Source organism: Pan troglodytes, chromosome 2 (genome assembly GCF_028858775.2).
Source record: "Pan troglodytes isolate AG18354 chromosome 2, NHGRI_mPanTro3-v2.0_pri, whole genome shotgun sequence".
NCBI classification, from domain to species: Eukaryota; Metazoa; Chordata; class Mammalia; order Primates; family Hominidae; genus Pan; species Pan troglodytes.
The window spans coordinates 95,379,311-95,387,500 of NC_086015.1; positions in this window are offsets into that span (position 1 = coordinate 95,379,311).

The window sequence follows — 8,190 nt, forward strand, 5'->3', positions numbered from 1 at the left end:
AAACTCTGTGAGTGGAATGAAGACATCACAAAGAAGTTTCTGAGAATGATTCTGTCTAGTTTTTATACGAAGATATTTCCTTTTCTACCATTGGCCTCAAAGCACTTGAAATCTCCTCCTGAAAATTCCGCAGAAAGAGTGTTTCCAACCTGCTCTGTCTAAAGGAAGTTTCAACTCTGTGAGTTGAAGACACACACACAAAGAAGATACTGAGAATTCCTCTGTCTAGCATTATATGAAGAAATCCCATTTCCAATGAAGGCCTCAAACAGTTCAAAATATCCACTTGCAGACATTAAAAGCAGAGTGTTTCCATACTGCTCTAAGAAAAGAAAGGTTAAACTTTGTGAGTTGAACACACACATACCAAGGTAGTTTCTGAGGATTCTGTCTCATTTTTATACAAAGATATTTGGGTTTCTACCATTGGCCTCAAAGTGCTTGAAATCTCCACAAGCAAATTCCAGAAAAAGAGTGTTCCAAATCTGCTCTGTCTAAAGGAATGTTCAACTCTGTCAGTTGAATACACACACACAAAAAGAACTTACTGAGAATTCTTCTGTCTAGCATTACATGAAGAAATCCCGTTTACAATGAAGGCCTCAAAGAGGTCAAAATATCCACTTGCAGATTTTACAAATTGAGTGTTTCTGAACTGCTCTATGAAAAGAAGGGTTAAACTATGTGAGTTTAATGCACAAAACACAAAGTAATTTCTGAGAATAATTCTGTCTAGTTTTTATACGAAGATATTTCCTTTTCACCATTGACCTCCAAGTGCTTGAAATCTCCACTTGCAAATTCCACAAGAAGAGTGTTTCCAATCTGCCCTGTCTAAAGGAACGTTCAACTCTGTGAGTTGAATACACACAACAAGAAGAAGTTACTGAGAATTCTTCTGTCTAGCATTATAAAAAGAAATCCCGTTTCCAATGAAGTCCTCAAAGAGGTCCAAATATGCACTTGAAGATGTTACAAAGTGAGTGTTTCCAAACTGCTCTGTGAAAAGAAAGGTTAAACGCTGGGAGCTTAACGCACACATCACAAAGCAGTTTCTGAGGATGATTGCGTATACTATTTAAACGAAGATATACCTTTACTACCATTGGCCTCAAAGCGCTTAAAATCTCCACTTGCAAATTCCAAAAAAATAGAGTTTCACATCTGCTCTGTATAAACTAAAGTTCAAATCTGTGAGTTGAATACACACCACCTAAAGAAGTTACTCAGAATTCATCTGTCTAGCATTATATGCAGAAAACCCATTTCCAAAGAAGGCCTCAAAGAGTTCCAAATATCCACATCCAGACATTACAAAAAGAGTGTTTCCAAACTGCTCTATGAAAGGAAAGGTGAAACTCTGTGATTTTAACGCACACATCACAAAACAGTTTCTGAGAATGATTCCATCAACTTTTTATACTAAGATATATCTTTTCTACCACTGGCCTCAAAGCGCTTGAAATCTCCACTTGCAAATTCCACAAAAATAGAGTTTCACATCTGCTCTGTCCAAAGGACAGTTGAACTCTCAGTGTTGAATACACACCACAAAAAGAACTTACTCAGAAATCTTCTGTCTAGCATTATATGCAGAAATCCAGTTTCCAACGAAGGCCTCAAAGAGATCCGAATATCCACTTGCAGATACTGCAAAAAGAGTGTTTCCAAACTGCTCTATGAAGAGAAAGGTTAAACTCTGTGAGTTGAACACACACATACCAAAGCAGTTTCTGGGAATGATTCTGTTTAGTTTTTCTACGAAGATATTTCCTTTTCTACCCTTGGCCTCTAAGCGCTTGAAATCTCAACATGCAAATTCTCAAAAAGAGTGTTTCCAATCTGCTCTGTCAAAATGAAACTCCAACTCTCTGAGTTGAATACACACACACAGAAATAATTCACTGAGAATTCTTCTGTCTAGCACTACATGAAGAAATCCCGTTTCCAACGATGTCCTCATAGACTTCCAAATATCCACTTGCAGACATTACAAACAGAGTGCTTGCAAACTGCTCTATGAAAGGAAAGGTTAAACTCTGTGAGTTTAATGCACACCTCACAAAGCAGTTTCTGAGAATGATTCCATCTAGTTTTTATGAGAAGATATATCCTTTTCTACCATTGGCCTCAAAGAGCTTGAAATCTCCACTTGCAAATTCCACGAAAAGAGTGTTTCCAATCTGCTCTGTCTAAAGGAAAGTTCAACTCTGTGGATTGAATACACAGCACAAAAATAAGTTACTCAGAATTCTTCTGTCTAGCATTATATTCAGAAATCACTTTTCCAACGAAGGCCTCAAAGAGGTCCAAATATCCACTTGCACATACTGCAAAAGGGGTGTTTCCAAACTGCTCTATGAAAAGAAAGGATAAAATCTGTTAGTTGAATGCACACATCACAAAGTAGTTTCTGAGAATGATTCTGTCTAGTTTTTATACGAAGATATTTCCTTTTCTATCACTGGCCTCAAAGCAGTTGAAATCTCCTCCTGAAAATTCCGCAAAAAGAGTGTTTCCTAACTGCTCTGTCTAAAGGATATTTCAACTCTGTGAGTTGAACACACACACACAAAGAAGTTACTGAGAATTCTTCTGGCTTGCATTGTATGCAGAAATCCCGTTTCCAACGAAGGCCCCAAAGAGTTGCAAGTATCCACTTGCAGACATTACAAACAGAGTGCTTCCAAACTGCTCTATGAAAAAAAAGGTTAAACTTTGTGAGTTGAACACACACTTACCAAAGTAGTTTCTGAGAATGATTCTGTCTAGTTTTTATACGAAGATATTTCCTTTTCTAACGTTGGCCTCAAAGCGCTGGAAATCTCCACTTCGAAATTCCACAAAAAGAGGGTTCCAATATGCTCTGTCTAAAGGAAACTTCAACTCTGTGAGTTGAATACACACACACAGAAAGAATTAACTGAGAATTCTTCTGTCAAGCATTACATGAAGAAATCCCGTTTCCAACGAAGTCCTCAAAGAGTTACAAATATCCACTTGCAGACATTACAAACACAGTGTTTCCAAACTACTCTATGAAAGGGTAGCTCCAACCCTGTGAGTTGAAGACACACACACAAAGAGGTTACTGAGAATTATTCTGGCTTGCATTAGCTGAAGAAAACCCATTTCCAACGAAGGCCTCAAAGAGTTCCAAATATCCACTTGCAGACATTACAAACAGAGTGTTTCCAAACAGCTCTATGAAAAGAAAGGTTAAACCTTGTGAGTTGAACACACACATACCAAAGAAGTTTCTGAAAATGATTCTATCTAGTTCTTATACGAAGATATTTCCTTTTCAACCGTTGGCCTCAAAGGGCTTGAAATCAACCCTTGCAAATTCCCCAAAAGGGTGTTTCCAATCTGTTCTGTCTAAAGGAACGTTCAACCCTGTGAGTTGAATACACACACATAGAAAGAATTCACTGAAAATTCTTCTGTCTAGCATTACATGAAGAAATCCCATTTCCAATGAAGGCCTCAAAGAGGTCCAAATATGCACTTGCACATACTGCAAAAAGAGGGTTTCAAAAGTGCTCTATGAAAAGGAAGATTCAAATCTGTGAGTTGCATGCACACATCATAAAGTAGTTTCTGAGAATGATTCTGTCTAGTTTTTATACGAAGATATTTCCTTTTCTATCATTGGCTTCAAAGCGCTTGAAATCTCCTCCTGAAAATTCCGCAAAAAGAGTGTTTCCAATCTGCTGGGTCTAAAGGAACTTTCAACTCTGTGAGTTGAAGACACTCACACAAAGAAGTTACTGAGAATTCTTCTGGATTGCATTACATGAAGAAGTCACTTTTCCAACGAAGGCCTCAAACAGTTCCAAGTATCCACTTGCAGACATTAAAAACAGAGTGTTTCCAAACCGCTCTATGAAAAGAAATGTTAAATTTGTGAGTTGAACACACACTTACCAAAGTAGTTAATGAGAATGATTCTCTCTAGTTTTTATACGAAGATATTTCCTTTTCTACCATTGGGCTCAAAGCGCTTGAAATCTCCATTTCCAAATTAGACAAAAAGAGTGTTTCCAATCTGCTCTCTCTAAAGTGACGTTCAAATCTGTGAGTTGCATAAACACACACAAAAAGAATTCACTGAGAATTCTTCTGTCCACCATTACATGAAGAAAACCCGTTTCCAATGAAGTCCCCAAAGAGTTCCAAATATCCCCTTGCAGACATTACAAACACAGTGTTTCCAAACAGCTCTATGAAAGAGTAGTTTCAACACAGTGAGTTCAAGACACACACACAAAGAAGTTACGGAGAATTCTTCTGGCTTGCATTATCTGAAGAAATCCCTTTTCCAACGAAGTCCTCAAAGAGTTCCACATATCCACTTGCAGACATTACAAACAGAGGGTTTCCAAACTGCTCTAAGAAAGGCAAGGTTAAGCTCTGTGAGTTGAAGACACACACACAAAGAAGTTACTGAGAATTCTTCTGGCTTGCATTATATGAAGAAATCTCTTTTCCAACGAAGGCCTCAAAGAGTTCCAAATATCCAATTGCAAAAATTACAAACAGAGTGTTTCCAAACTGCTCTATGAAAAGAAAGGTTAAACTTTGTGAGTTGAAAACACACATACCAAAGTAGTTTCTGAGAATGATTCTGTCTAGTTCTTATACGAAGACATTTCCTTTTCTACCATTGGCCTCAAAGCGCTTGAAATCTCCTCTTGCAAATTCAACAAAAGGAGTGTTTCCAATCTGCTCTGTCTAAAGGAACGTTCAGCTCTGTGAGTTGAAAACACACACATAGGAATAAGTCACTGAGATTTCTTCTGTCTAGCATTACAAGAAGAAATCCCGTTTCCAACGAAGGTCTCATAGTCTTCCAAATATCCACTAGCAGACATGACAAACAGAGTGTTTGCAAACTGCTGTATGAAAGGAAAGGTTAAACACTGTGAGTTTAACGCTCACATCACAAAGCAGTTTCTGAGAATGATTCTGGCTAGTTTTTACCTGAAGATATACCCTTTTCTAACACTGGCCTCAAAGCGCATGAAATCTCTCTTGCAAATTCCACAAAAATGGAGTTTCACATCTGCTCTGTCTAAAGGGAAGTTCAACCCTGTGAGTTCAATACACACCACAAAAAAAAGTTACTCATGATTCTTCTCTTTAGCATTATATTCAGAAATCCCGTTTCCAATGAAGGCCTCAAAGAGGTCCAAATATCCACTTGCAGATACTGCAAAAAGAGTGTATCCAAACTGCTCTATGAAAAAGAAAGGATAAACTCTGTTAGTTGAATGCACACATCACAATGTAGTTTCTGAGAATGATTCTGTCTAGTTTTTATGTGAAGATATTTCCTTTTCAATCATTGGCCTCAAAGCGGTTGAAATCTCCTCCTGAAAATTCCGCAAAAGGAGTGCTTCAAACCTGCTCTGTCTAAAGGAAGTTTCAACACTTTGAGTTGAACACACACACACAAATAAGTTATTGAGAATTCTTCTGGCTTGCATTATATGAAGAAATCCCATTTCCAACGTAGTCCTCAAGGATTTCCAAATATCAACTTGCAGACGTTACAAACAGAGTGTTTCCAAAATGCTCTATGAAAGAAAAGGTTAAACACTGTGACTTTAACGCACACATCACAAAGCAGTTTCTGAGATTGATTTCGTCAACTTTTTATACGAAGATATATCTTTTCTACCATTGTCCTCAAGGTGTTTGAAACTTCCACTTGCAAATTCCACAAAAACAGAGTTTCACATCTCCTCTGTCTAAAACAAAGTTCAAATCTGTGAGTTGAATACACACACACAGAAAGAATACACTGAGAATTCTTCTGTCTGGCATTACATGAAGAATTCCCATTTCCAACGTAGTCCTCATAGACTTCCATATATAAACTAGCAGACATTACAAACAGAGTGTTTTCAAACTGCTCTAAGAAAGGAAAGGTTAAACTCTGTGAGTTTAACGCACACATCACAAAGCAGTTTCTGAGAATGGTTCCCTCCAGTTTTTATACGAAGATATACCTTTTCTAATATTGGCCTCAAATCGCATGAAATCTCCACTTGCATATTCCCCAAAACAGAGTTTCACATCTGCTCTGTCTAAAGGAAAGTTCAAATCTATGAGTTGAATACACATCACCAAAAGAAGTTACTCAGAATTCATCTGTCTAGCATTAGATGCAGAAATTCCGTTTCCAACGAAGGCCTCAAAGAGGTCCAAATATCCACCTGCAGATACTGCAAAAAGAGTGTTTCCAAACTGCTCTACGAAAAGAAAGGATAAACTCTGTAAGTTGAACGCACACATCACAAAGTAGTTTCTGAGAATGATACTGTCCAGTTTTTATACGAAGATATTTCCTTTTCAATCATTGGCTTCATAGCGGTTGAAATCTCCTCCTGAAAATTCCGCAAAAAGAGTGTTTCCAACCTGCTCGGTCTTAAGGACGTTACAACTCTTTGAGTTGAAGACACACACAGAAAGAAGTTCCTGAGAATTTTTCTGGCGTGCATTATAGGAAGAAATCCCGTTTCCAACGAAGGCCTCAAACAGGTCCAAATATCCACTTGCAGACATTACAAACAGAGTGTTTCCAAACTGCTCTATGAAAAGAAAGGTTAAACTCTGTGAGTTGAACACACACATCCCAAAGTAGTTTCTGAGAATGATTCTGTCTAGTTTTTATGTGAAGATAATTCCTTTTCAGACCCTTGGCCACTAATCGCTTGAAATCTCCACTTGCAAATTCTCAAAAACAGTGTTTCCAATCTGTTCTGTCTAAAGGAACGTTCAACTCTGTGAGTTCAATACATACACACATAAAGAATTCACTGAGAATTCTTCTGTCTAGCATTACATGAAGAAATCCCGTTTCCAACGAAGTCCTCACAGAGTTCCAAATATCCACTTGCAGACACTACAAACAGAGTGTTTCCAAACTGCTCTATGAAAGGAAAGGTTAAACTCTGTGAGTTTAACGCACACATCACAAAGCAGTTTCTGAGAATGATTCCGTCAACATTTATACGAAGATGTATCTTTTCTACCATTGGCCTCAAAGCGCTGGAAATCTCCAATTGCAAATTCCACAAAACAGACTTTCACATCTGCTCTGTCTAAAGGAAAGTTCAAATCTGTGAGTTGAATACACACCATCAAAGAAGGTACTCAGAATTCATCTGTCAAGCATTATATGCAGAAATCCCCTTTCCAACGAAGGCCTCAAAGAGGTCCAAATATCCACTTGCAGATACTGCAAAAAGAGTGTTTCCAAACTGCTCTATGAAAAGAAAGGATAAACTCTGTTAGTTGAAAGCACACATCACAAGGTAGTTTCTGAGAATGATTCTGTCTAGTTCTTATATGAAGATATTTCCTTTTCAATCATTGGCCTCAAAGCGGTTGAAATCTCCACCTGAAAATACCACAAAAAGAGTGTTTCCAACCTGCTCGGTCTAAGGGATGTTTCAACTCTTTGAGTTGAAGACACACACACAAAGAAGTTACTGAGAATTCTTCTGGCTTGCATTGTATGAAGAAATCCCGTTTCCAACGAAGGCCTCAAAGAGTTCCAAATATCCATTTGCAGACATTACAAACAGAGTATTTCCAAACTGCTCTATGAAAAGAAAAGTTTAACTTTGTGAGTTAAACACAAACATACCGAAGTAGTTTCTGAGAATGATTCTGTCTAGCTTTTATATGAAGTTTTTTCCTTTTCTACCATTGGCTTCAAAGCGCTTGAAATCTCCACTTGCAAATTCCACAAAAAGAGTGTTTCCAATCTGCTCTGTATAAAGGAACGTTCAAATCTGTGAGTTGAATACACACACACAGAAAGAATTCACTGAGAATTCTTCTGTCTAGCATTACATGAAGAAATCTCATTTCCAACGATCTCCTCAAAGAGTTCCAAATATCCACTTACAGACATTACTAAAAGAGTTTTTCCAAACTACTCTATGAAAGGAAAGGTTAAACTGTGAGTTTAACGCACACATCACAAAGCAGTTTCTCTGAATGATCCCATCAACTTTGCATACGAAGATATATGTTTTCTACCATTGGCCTCAGAGCGCTTGAAATCTCCACTTGCACGTTACACATAAACAGAGTTTCACATCTGCTCTGTCTAAAGGAAAGTTCAAATCTGGGAGTTGAATACACACCAGCAAAAGAAGTTACTCAGAATTCATC